We start from the raw sequence: 14341 nt of genomic DNA, 5'->3' as shown, positions 1-14341 counted from the left end.
ATCTTGCCATTGCTGTTGTCTTGTGTTCTCTGGATGGGGCTGTAGCGTATGTCATGTGTAGTGTAGTGTATCTGCTTCCTAAAAACAGGTGGAGGTCCGGGACGCCTTTTCCTCCATTCTCCTTCTTCTTTTTCATGACGTCCCTTCTTAGTCTCTCCCACTTGGACCCCCACAGGAAATAAAATATGGCGCGGTCGAAGGATAAAATAACCTTTTTTGGTGGGATAAAAACAGAACCGATCAGTAAAAACAAGGGTAAAATCACAGCTTTTATGATTAAAACCTTGCCCTCCATGGTCAGTCCCCTTAGTCCCCAGTATCCCAGTCTCTGTCTAACTTTCCCTACGACGTCAGGCCAGTTGTCCCCCCCCCCCCCCCCTCCCTGTCAAATTTGACCCAGAGTATTTTTATGTCAGTCTGGGTCACAGTCAGAGGGAGTCCTGCCCTGTCAGTCGCTGTCCACGGTCCGTACAGTTTCGCTTCGGTCTTGTCTCGGTTTAGTCTCGCTCCTGAAGCTCGTCCGTACCACTCAGTCAAGTCTAATGTCCTGTCAACAGCAAAACGGTCAGTGCATAAAAGATATTAAATTCTACTTCCCAACACGCCCTTGTTTGATTGATTGATTGATTGAAAAGTTTATTAACAGATTGCAGAATGGGTACAGTACAGTACAGCTCAATACATACAATTGTTAAGGGGATGCAGACCAGAGAAAGACTTTCGACTTGTTTACATCAGGGTCCCCCATTTTCAATTCATCATAACATATATGACATACATGACATACAGATAGACAGTACTGCTACATCTATACATTTATGACATATCAGATTTGCAAATACAGTACTGTTTGTGATACAAAAGTGTCCAGAAAAGGAGTGTATATACATTTGGCATAGAAACTGTACATTGGAGGAGGTTGGTTGGGTGGGGTGGGGTTGGGTGGGTTGGGTGAGGGCTGTACATTGGAGGTGGGGGGGGGGGGGGGGGGGGGTTGGGAAGGGGACACACACACATTTTACACTGTACATTTGAATATTGACAAAGCCTTACTTGGTCATTTACTGTACAACTAGGTTAGGACATTTGTAGGGGCCAGTTTCGAATTGCAGTCTCACGTAGGTGTTTTTTGAGAGTGTTTTTGAAGGTGGGTAGTGATTCACATTCCTTTACAGCTTTAGGCAGGGCGTTCCACATTGATGTGGCATAATTGCGAAACGTGTTTAGTCCCTTTTGTGTTTGATCCGAATCTGGGTTTTACATGATTTGTGGAGCTCCCTCTGGTGTTGTGATCGTGGTATTCACTGACCTTTGGGAAGTATTTTGACATGTACATGGGTACCTTGGTCGCGTAGTGTATCTTGTAGACCAGGCCCATTGCAAGTTGCTGTACTCTGTCGTCTACTCTAAGCCATCCTAGGTTGTCAAAGTGGGCAGGGGTGAGGTGGGTTCTAGGAGTCAGGTCAAGTAGTAGTCTGACTAGCTTGTTTTGAGATGTTTGTAATTTGTTTTTTAGTGCCTTTGAGGTGCTTTGGTACCATGAGGTGCAAGCATAGTCGTAGTACCCTTGTCACGTGTCAGCCGCCCTCCAATAGGATACGAGCTAAATATCTAAACTCAAAAACACCTAAAAGAGAAAGTTTCATATTATGTTCTAATCTGAATCATATAGACAAAGGAAACTAATAACGTTAACCGAACGCTCAGCGGGTGACATTTTGACAAGTTGACTTTTACGATCCAATCTCTCCCTGTTTTTCTGTTCTGTTCTCTCACGTTGCAGGAGCTCTGGCTCCATCTGCTGGACAATCAAGCTAACTGCACTTAGCGTAGGCGAGGTAACTCCACGACCAATGTCCTCAAACTGAAAACATGTCATTTCATTACGGTCTCTCATTACATGCCAATTGCTGGAGAGCTAACGGCTGGTGAACTTTGAGAACTGTTAGGACTATCTGACTCTTAATAATAAACACTGCAGGACTCTCTGATGAATTGAAAATGGGGGACCCTGATGTAAACAAGACGAAAGTCTTTCTCTGGTCTGCATCGTCTTAACATGAGCTGTACTGTATTGTACCCCTTCTGCAATCTGGGTCTTGGGATATTTCATATGTTTTGGCTAATTTTGATTTAAATTGTATAATTCCCATTTTAAAATGTTTTACCATGATATGTTTGGTATCTTTTTTTTCAGCACAGCCTCACATATATGACCTGACAGTTAGTTTTCATATTGTATAATACTGTATATACTGTATACTGCATAATGTACAACACAAAACACAAAATCGGATTGAGAAAATGTGTTATTTTTAGTATGAACCAATGCAAACATATCAAATCAAGGATATAAAACAGTGGAAATGCACCCTCAGGTAGCATATTTACATATAAAGAGAACAGATCAGAATTCAATTTACAAAGCATTATTTTCTCCATACACAGGTAATAAACACAGACGAAATTTTGATTCTCAACTGGAAATGATCACCAGCATGCTTTTTTTTTTAACAAAAAGTCAGTAAAGGACATTTTTTTTTACAAAAAAAAGTAAAAAAAATGTTTTACAGTAAAAAAGTAAAAAATAACTAAATAATTAAATTGTGGGATATTCAATATACATATATACAGTACACATATGACTAGAGTGCAGTCATATAGAGTGCAGGATGCCTGAGGCGTATCCAAAAAAAATATTGCACCTGTCAAACTGTAACGCCTTTTGACAGGTGTTACCTGTGTATACGTGGCATGGGGTCTAGCTGCGGTCCTGGGGGTCTGCACGGCATGAACCGGAGGGGCTGAGGGGCTGGATCAGGATCACTGTCGGTCTTCCAGGGCGTCTGATCTCCTGCCTGATCTCCTGCCTGGGCTGGACGTCTTGGCCTGGCCTGGGTTGTCCTGCGTCGGCCTGGAGCAGGCTGCTCATCATGTCTGCACATAAATGGCACACACATTGTACATATAAGACACTGCTCATACAACACACACACACACTGTATATACACTCAATATTCCATTCTGTATATATTGCGTACAAAGTCTGCAAACCTAGTAATAAGGGTTAGGGTTGGCCTGGGCACGCCCTGCCCCCCTAGATGTCCCAGGCAAATCATTGCTGTAGACAATGACATGTAAAAATACATTATTTTCAACTTTTATGAACAGAGTAATAACTAAAACAAAAGCACTAATAATAATAATAATAATAATAATAATAATAATAATAATAATAATAATAATAATAATAATAATAATAATAATAATAATAATAATAATAATAATAATAATAATAATAATAATAATAATAATAATAATAATAATAATAATAATAATAATAATAATAATAATAATAATAATAATAATAATAATAATAATAATAATAATAATAATAATAATAATAATAATAATAATAATAATAATAATAATAATAATAATAATAATAATAATAACTAGACAATTCCGCGCGGGGGAAATTGTGAAAGTGTGGGTGACGCCTGTGCACCGCCGGCCAACGGGGGAGAAGGTCTCTCGCGAGTCTCTATGACAAACGGTTCAAAGGATACAAAAAGGGGGCGCGGCCTAAGGATCGGGGGAGTGGTCAACATAGACCAATCAAAGAGGATATCCCCACTATTACACACTATTACACTATTACACTATTACACACTATTACACTATTACACACTATTACACTATTACACACTATTACACACTATTACACTATTACACTATTACACACTATTACACACTATTACACTATTACACACTATTACACTATTACACTATTACACACTATTACACTATTACACACTATTACACTATTACACTATTACACACTATAACACTATTACACTATTACACACTATTACACTATTACACACTATTGCACTATTACACTATTACACTATTACACACTATTACACTATTACACACTATTACACTATTACACTATTACACTATTACACACTATTACACTATTACACTATTACACACTATTACACTATTACACTATTACACACTATTACACACTATTACACTATTACACTATTACACACTATTACACTATTACACACTATTACACTATTACACTATTACACACTATTACACTATTACACACTATTACACTATTACACTATTACACACTATTACACTATTACACACTATTACACTATTACACACTATTACACTATTACACACTATTACACTATTACACACTATTACACTATTACACTATTACACACTATTACACTATTACACTATTACACACTATTACACTATTACACACTATTACACTATTACACTATTACACACTATTACACTATTACACTATTACACTATTACACACTATTACACTATTACACACTATTACACACTATTACACTATTACACTATTACACACTATTACACTATTACACACTATTACACTATTACACTATTACACACTATTACACTATTACACACTATTACACTATTACACTATTACACACTATAACACTATTACACTATTACACACTATTACACTATTACACACTATTGCACTATTACACGATTACACTATTACACACTATTACACTATTACACTATTACACTATTACACACTATTACACACTATTACACTATTACACACTATTACACTATTACACACTATTACACTATTACACACTATTACACTATTACACTATTACACAATATTACACTATTACACACTATTACACTATTACACACTATTACACTATTACACTATTACACACTATTACACTATTACACACTATTACACTATTACACTATTACACTATTACACACTATTACACTATTACACACTATTACACTATTACACACTATTACACTATTACACTATTACACACTATTACACTATTACACTATTACACACTATTACACTATTACACACTATTACACTATTACACTATTACACACTATTACACTATTACACACTATTACACTATTACACTATTACACACTATTACACTATTACACTATTACACACTATTACACTATTACACACTATTACACTATTACACACTATTACACTATTACACTATTACACACTATTACACACTATTACACTATTACACACTATTACACTATTACACTATTATACACTATTACACTATTACACTATTACACACTATTACACTATTACACTATTACACACTATTACACTATTACACTATTACACACTATTACACTATTAGACACTATTACACTATTACACACTATTACACTATTACACTATTACACACTATTACACACTATTACACTATTACACACTATTACACTATTACACACTATTACACTATTACACACTATTACACTATTACACTATTACACAATATTACACTATTACACACTATTACACTATTACACTATTACACTATTACACTATTACACACTATTACACTATTACACACTATTACACTATTACACTATTACACACTATTACACTATTACACACTATTACACTATTACACCGAGTACAATGGCACAATCCGCAAGTCTCTACGACAAACGGTTCAAGAGATACACTGAGGGTGTGTGGTCTAAGGGGGCGTGGTCTAATGATCGGGGGAGTGGTCAACATCGACCAATGAAAGGTGGTCAACATCGACCAATGGCACAATCCCCAAGTCTCTACGACAAACGGTTCAAGAGATACACTGAGGGGGTGTGGCCTAAGGGGGCGTGGTCTAAGGATCGGGGGAGTGGTCAACATCGACCAATGAAAGGTGGTCAACATGGACCAATGAAAAATGAAAGAGGATATCCCTACTGAGTACAATGACACCCGCAAGACAGAGGGTGCTGTCCAGCAATTCAGTACTGCAACACAGTGATGGGCAATGATGGGTTAAAGTGGATGAGGTCATTGGCAGCTCAGCCACGAGCCACACAGCTGAACCAATCATGAGTGAGCCATGAGCCACACAGGTGAAGCAATCACTATGACTTGCATATTTTCTATCCAATGCATTTCTATGGAGGCAGATGCATGACTGCATTGTCACATTGATTAAAAGAAAACTATAGGAGATGAAGCGTTGTGACGCGCACAGAAGCACTACAATGAGTAGGCGAAGGGTTGTGCGCGGTATTGTGGCATTCGTGCGATATTGTGGCACTCCTTCGGCGATCGGAACAGAAGGCTAAAAAATAGTGTGAAAAATGTGATTTCTAGAGTGCGATTGCATGGCGGTCAATGGGGAGGAGAACCTTCAAACAAATGGTCGTCAGTTGAGATAGAAATGTCCAATTCCATTTATTTTTCTTTTGTGAGCGGGCTGACAGCCGTGTCATCGTTTTGATGTGTTTGTTTTATTTCTACGTCCAAAATTGAGATCACACTCGCAATTCACCCAAGGTAGGGGGAAAAAGATTATTTCAGCTGCTACACTCTAAATTGCAATGCATTCCCAATGGGACCGAAATTTTACAGTTTAAAGTCGATTCGTAGCCAGACGGTGCGGTGAAACTTTACGAGTTCGAATAGCATATCGAGTTGGAGCAAGCCGGTCGTTTTGATACCTTTCACGTGTATGGGGCGCGAACGCTCTGGGAGGAGTTTGTTGGCAAAATCGGTGGAATAAAGAATAAATAAATAAAAAGAGTGACAAGAACTATAGTGTGGGTGGCAACCTGGCTTCGCCAGGTCACCCACACAAACGGTTCAAGAGATACACTGAGGGGGTGTGGTCTAAGGGGGCGTGGTCTAATGATCGGGGGAGTGGTCAACATCGACCAATGAAAGGTGGTCAACATCGACCAATGGCACAATCCCCAAGTCTCTACGACAAACGGTTCAAGAGATACACTGAGGGGGTGTGGCCTAAGGGGGCGTGGTCTAAGGATCGGGGGAGTGGTCAACATCGACCAATGAAAGGTGGTCAACATGGACCAATGAAAAATGAAAGAGGATATCCCTACTGAGTACAATGACACCCGCAAGACAGAGGGTGCTGTCCAGCAATTCAGTACTGCAACACAGTGATGGGCAATGATGGGTTAAAGTGGATGAGGTCATTGGCAGCTCAGCCACGAGCCACACAGCTGAACCAATCATGAGTGAGCCATGAGCCACACAGGTGAAGCAATCACTATGACTTGCATATTTTCTATCCAATGCATTTCTATGGAGGCAGATGCATGACTGCATTGTCACATTGATTAAAAGAAAACTATAGGAGATGAAGCGTTGTGACGCGCACAGAAGCACTACAATGAGTAGGCGAAGGGTTGTGCGCGGTATTGTGGCATTCGTGCGATATTGTGGCACTCCTTCGGCGATCGGAACAGAAGGCTAAAAAATAGTGTGAAAAATGTGATTTCTAGAGTGCGATTGCATGGCGGTCAATGGGGAGGAGAACCTTCAAACAAATGGTCGTCAGTTGAGATAGAAATGTCCAATTCCATTTATTTTTCTTTTGTGAGCGGGCTGACAGCCGTGTCATCGTTTTGATGTGTTTGTTTTATTTCTACGTCCAAAATTGAGATCACACTCGCAATTCACCCAAGGTAGGGGGAAAAAGATTATTTCAGCTGCTACACTCTAAATTGCAATGCATTCCCAATGGGACCGAAATTTTACAGTTTAAAGTCGATTCGTAGCCAGACGGTGCGGTGAAACTTTACGAGTTCGAATAGCATATCGAGTTGGAGCAAGCCGGTCGTTTTGATACCTTTCACGTGTATGGGGCGCGAACGCTCTGGGAGGAGTTTGTTGGCAAAATCGGTGGAATAAAGAATAAATAAATAAAAAGAGTGACAAGAACTATAGTGTGGGTGGCAACCTGGCTTCGCCAGGTCACCCACACAAACGGTTCAAGAGATACACTGAGGGGGTGTGGTCTAAGGGGGCGTGGTCTAATGATCGGGGGAGTGGTCAACATCGACCAATGAAAGGTGGTCAACATCGACCAATGGCACAATCCCCAAGTCTCTACGACAAACGGTTCAAGAGATACAATGAGGGGGTGTGGCCTAAGGGGGCGTGGTCTAAGGATCGGGGGAGTGGTCAACATCGACCAATGAAAGGTGGTCAACATGGACCAATGAAAAATGAAAGAGGATATCCCTACTGAGTACAATGACACCCGCAAGACAGAGGGTGCTGTCCAGCAATTCAGTACTGCAACACAGTGATGGGCAATGATGGGTTAAAGTGGATGAGGTCATTGGCAGCTCAGCCACGAGCCACACAGCTGAACCAATCATGAGTGAGCCATGAGCCACACAGGTGAAGCAATCACTATGACTTGCATATTTTCTATCCAATGCATTTCTATGGAGGCAGATGCATGACTGCATTGTCACATTGATTAAAAGAAAACTATAGGAGATGAAGCGTTGTGACGCGCACAGAAGCACTACAATGAGTAGGCGAAGGGTTGTGCGCGGTATTGTGGCATTCGTGCGATATTGTGGCACTCCTTCGGCGATCGGAACAGAAGGCTAAAAAATAGTGTGAAAAATGTGATTTCTAGAGTGCGATTGCATGGCGGTCAATGGGGAGGAGAACCTTCAAACAAATGGTCGTCAGTTGAGATAGAAATGTCCAATTCCATTTATTTTTCTTTTGTGAGCGGGCTGACAGCCGTGTCATCGTTTTGATGTGTTTGTTTTATTTCTACGTCCAAAATTGAGATCACACTCGCAATTCACCCAAGGTAGGGGGAAAAAGATTATTTCAGCTGCTACACTCTAAATTGCAATGCATTCCCAATGGGACCGAAATTTTACAGTTTAAAGTCGATTCGTAGCCAGACGGTGCAGTGAAACTTTACGAGTTCGAATAGCATATCGAGTTGGAGCAAGCCGGTCGTTTTGATACCTTTCACGTGTATGGGGCGCGAACGCTCTGGGAGGAGTTTGTTGGCAAAATCGGTGGAATAAAGAATAAATAAATAAAAAGAGTGACAAGAACTATAGTGTGGGTGGCAACCTGGCTTCGCCAGGTCACCCACACTAATAATAATAATAATAATAATAATAATAATAATAATAATAATAATAATAATAATAATAATAATAATAATAATAATAATAATAATAATAATAATAATAATAATAATAATAATAATAATAATAATAATAATAATAATAATAAGTCTCTCACCTGTCTTGGTTAGCCCTCCTTCCATGTCTCACTGAACTGGTTGAAGGCAGGGCTTCTGCTCCTTGCTCCTCCTCACTGGATCGTCAACATTAGCACATGGATAGCTCAAACTACTACTACTAAAACGTCTACTAATACTACTACTACTGCTACTACAACTACTACTACTGCTACTACTACTACTACCACTACTATTACTGCTAGTACTGCTACTACTACTGCTACTACTACTGTTATAAAAGTCGAACTACTAACTACTAACTGTCCGACAGAAATTATCTAGTGGACGAATTGTGCAGGCTTGTTCTACTCTTTTTTTCTGGCAGTAACTTCCGCCTCCTTCGTCACTTCCTCCCAATCTTTTCCGTTTCATTCTACCACAAAAAATGGCCAAGATATTGATAAAAATGTAACGCATGTAAAATTATATCTGGCACATTTTACGCGTGCGTAAAAGTTTATTTAGCATCGAATTGAAATGATCCTGGTTGAGTCATTTATTGGTTTATCAAGACAAAATCAAAAGTAGCGTGTAGTTTCAAGGCCACGTCATAATGCCACGCCGAAAAAAACCCGGAAATGGACTAAGTTTTCGATACAGAGCGGCACAAACTGATGACGTCACTTCATCACGGCGCCATGAGCCGCGACCGGGAACCGTTAAGTTTTCAATCAATCAGTCATGTGTTACTACGGTTTGGACCATGTATACATCATCATCACTATTACTAGCTACCGTCTGATTGAATCATTCCACTCAGTAGGCTATACTTTCTGTTCACTAATACTACTACTGGTATAAGTATTACTTGCCTATGACACTTGAATTTCCCCGAGTGGATTAATACAGGAATACTTGACTTCATGCGTGTGATTTATTGGCTAATTCACGTATATTAAATAAACACTGACAAAGAAATGTAACTAATGAACGTTGACGAACCAATGAAGTAAAGAGCAGGGAACTGTTCGTTAATATTCTGGAACACAGCCGTTGCGTTGAAGGCGTGTCTGGTCTGTCCTGCACAAAAACACCTTTCAATAATCACCTTTTTATATTCAGTTAATTATATTGTTTATGTTTTCTTATTTTTATATCCAGATCTAATTGTATTGCTTATGTGTATTTCAACTAGTTAATCCATACCTGTACCTCCCCTCCCCCATGACGCTATGAAGAGGATCAATAAATAAAGGAACATCTTACTAACTATGCAACGTTACTCCAGACAGTGAGCTGAGATTTTAATAAGCTTCTGCTTCAGACCCGTTAGAAACCTCTCGCCTCAACTGCTGGTGAGACTTCAGGGCGTGTTCACACCTACCCTGTTTGGTCCACTTTAAGTGGACCATGGTCCCTTTAAGTGGACCATGGTCCCTTTAGATCGATAGTCCGTTTGGTTTGTGCAGGTCTGAACGCAAACCGAACTATAATGAGGACCAAACAACCGAACCATGGTCCTCTTGAAAAGTTGGGACTCGGTTCGTTTCAAAGTGGACCATGGTTAGTTTGCTGTTGGTGTGAATGCAAAACGAACTTTATATAGTATCTAATCTAGAGCAAATGAGTGACGGGTACCTAGTGGCGGCGGTCGCGCGACCCAACTTGACAGCGCCAAGTGACAGCTTGCGCGCGACCCAACTCAAATGAATGACAGGCGCGCGGACAGTCTCTCTCTCTCTCTCTCTCTCTCTCTCTCTCTCTCTCTCTCTCTCTCTCTCTCTCTCTCTCTCTCTCTCTCTCTCTCTCTCTGCCTCTCTCTCTCTGCCTCTCTCTCTCTCTGTCTCTCTATATCTCTACTCTCTAGTCGACTTGCGCCACGCTCGTAATGACAGTATCTCTCTGCTTTATCACAAGAGACGCTGTTGGCAACTGTTTACGTTTGTGAGTGCTAGTCCAATAGATGAACGATTTGGCGACAGCATATCCTTTGTTTACTAATTAGATCCGCACCAAACAGGGTAGTGTGAACGCAGACCAAAATCAAACAATGTATCATTTTCACATTTGGTCCACCAGAAACTATCCCCGGACTTTCAGGTGTGAACACACCCTCGACGCTAATAGTCTCTGAAAAGGTTCCAGATTTTCCATCCCTGCATCTGATCAAAACACTCGACGACAGAACAGAACTTAGACTACATTAAACGGGCACTAAAAACAATTGTTTTGACAAAAAAGTGAATGAAAACAAATAAATACTTACTAAAATTGCATGTGTATATGTGTTGAAAACATCCGCCAACGTCCTTTCCAATGAAAACCGACGATCCGCATCCCGGACGGTTTGGTCCTCTAACGTTGGTTTATCATCATGTCCAACTTGTCTTCTTAAAAGGGCGATGTAAAATACTCCAAAAGACAACTACACTACAGATTATATTACAGTATGTCATGGTGGTGGTAGTCTATTATAGCGACAGTTGTGATTGGAGGATCAAGAAAAGAGGGCAGGGTTTGAGATAGGTCTATTGTCTATTAGGGGGGGGGGTTGGCCCAGGTACTGCCGCTGTGCAGTCAAGTTTCAAGTTCAAGTTTCTTTAATAGTTGTCATACAGAAGTACAGAATACTTTTATACAAAATGCTTCTTACTGTTACGCTCCAGAGACTGTGCAAGACAAGGTAAGTATGAAATAAAATAACATAGTATAGCATGTAAATTAGAAGTAAAAAAATGAGGTCACAGTGTTCAGTATAGACATATGTACAATGTTCGATGCAGAGTAGACGTAACTGAGTTACCATATAATATACAATACTGTGTAGTGTACTAATATACAATACTATATAGTGCAAGGCAGAAATAGGATGAGGTGCAATTTAGGTACAATTTACAGTAGGTGTACGAGTTGTAGTGCAAATCCTTTATCAATAAATATAAAGTGTGTTTGTGTGATCTAAAGTGTGGAGAGTGGGTGCTGCAGTGTGTTGTTTGTTTAAGTGAGTGTGTGTGTGTGGGTGTGTGTGCTGTGTGCATTTGATGGTTGTTGCATAGTGTTTATTGTTCGTTTAGCAGCCTGATGGCCTGGGGATAGAAGCTTCTTCTGAGTCTTTCTGTGCTCGCCTTAAGACTCCGGTATCGCTTGCCTGACCGCAGCAGTTCAAAGAGGCAGTTGTTCGGGTGGCTCGAGTCCTTAATAATTCTCTTAGCCTTCCCCTTGCACCGCTTGTTGTAAATGTTCTGGAGGGTGGGAAGCCCCCCTCCAATTGTGCGTTCGGCTGAACGTGTCACTCTTTGTAGTCTGCTACGGTCTTGTGCAGTGCTATTCCCAAACCAGGAGGTGATGTTGCCAGTCAGGATGCTCTCTATTGTACATGAGTAGAAGTTCCTAAGGATCTTCTGACTGACTTGGAACTTCCTTAGGCGCCTGAGGAAGTAGAGGCGTTGTCGTGCCTTCTTCACAACACTGTCAATGTGTGGGGTCCATGTCAAATCCTCGGATATGTGGGCTCCGAGGTACTTGAAACTGTTCACTCTCTCAACCGGTGCCCCGTCGATGCTGAGGGGGCTGTAGTCCTTGACCCCCGACCTCCTGAAGTCCACAAGTCCACATCATCGCGCATGATGGCAACACAAGGTGTTAAGTGGTGGACGTGGGGGAGGGGCAGGGGGGCTTCAGCCAGGTCCAGACCAAGTTAGTTGGGTTGGTGTGACTCCCACTACATAACATGACTGAATGAATGAAAACTTTATTTAACAGATTGCAGAGTGGGTACAAACAATACTGTGCGGGCCGGGGCTCCACTCCACTGGTCAAATTACTTACTTGTGAGTAGTACGTCCGTTGATAAAGAAAAGCAATGTCCACAGCCGCTCCGTGTATAGTAAAGATATTCAAATGGTTTATTTGCAAAGTCTTTTTTTACAGAAGTGGTCCTAAATCTACTTTCCTAAATATTCTTGTCACTCATGCACATACTACTACAAGGTAAGAAAACTGTATTTTCCCAGTCTCCAAAATCACCGCCGACTCCACACAGGAAAATTCCTTCGTAGTGTGCCAGCCGTAAATCTACTTGCTGGCTTCTGTCTTCAGTTCATTGTTGAGTCCATCCTTTCGGTCTCGTCCAGTCTGGTCGAAGATGCAACTGACACAGAGAGAGAATCGTGGCTATATATAGAGACCCAAATGCTAGAAGGTTCAGTTATGACATCATACAGTCTTCATCAGGACAGTGCCACTGTCCTGATGAAGGCTGAATAGCCGAAACGTTGACGACAATAAAAGCAGAGAAAAAGTGAGTGCAGGAATTGTAAATTTTTTCATCTGATAACAATTAAGGGGAGCAATTCCCAGCACAACAATATTTTTTGAGAGAGTGCATGTTGATTTTTCACTATCATACAGTGCCATCACGAATGTTCCAGCACGTTCTATCATGATGTCATAAGGTGGTTCTAGAATGTCTATGTTCTATCTAGAAAGTCTATTATGACATCACCACAAACGTTCCAGTCTGTTTTATGTTCCAGCAAGATCTATTATGACATCACCACAACGCTCTAGAAGGTTCTATGTTCTAGAATGCCCTATTATGACAAATACGACGGTTCAATGACTTTATCTAAATCCAATTAATATTTTAAACATTCATGTAATACAATAACCGAAATATATATAGCTTTGGCTCTTACACAGATAAATCATAACATTCCCATAAATCATATCCTTCTATTTGAAATAATAATAATAATAATAACCAAAACACTCATATGGCCTTTACAAATACAGTACGGCTCAATACACACAATTATTAAGGGGATGCAGATCAGAGAAAGACTTTCGTCTTGTTTACATCAGGGTCCCCCATTTTCAATTCATAGTGACATTTATGACATACATGACATTTATGACATAGGGACATACATGACATACAGGTATATCACTGTTACATTTGTGACATATACGATATGCAAATATACAGTACTGTTACCCATAGATCCCAACAGATAATATACATATGATGGGGAGGAGACTGTACATTAGGAGGGGGTGGGTGGGTTGGAGAGAAATATACATATGGTGGGGAGAGAATATATACATACGATGGGGAAGAGACTGTACATTAGGAGGGGGTGGGTGGGTGGGAAAGAAATATACATACAGTGGGGAGAGAATATATACATACGATGGGGAGGAGACTGTACATTAGGAGGGGGTGGGTGGGTGGGAGAGAAATATACATACGGTGGGGAGGAGACTGT

This window comes from Notolepis coatsorum, assembly GCF_963971535.1.
Source record: "Notolepis coatsorum genome assembly, chromosome: 2".
Taxonomy (NCBI): Eukaryota; Metazoa; Chordata; class Actinopteri; order Aulopiformes; family Paralepididae; genus Notolepis; species Notolepis coatsorum.
This window is presented reverse-complemented; position numbering follows the sequence as displayed.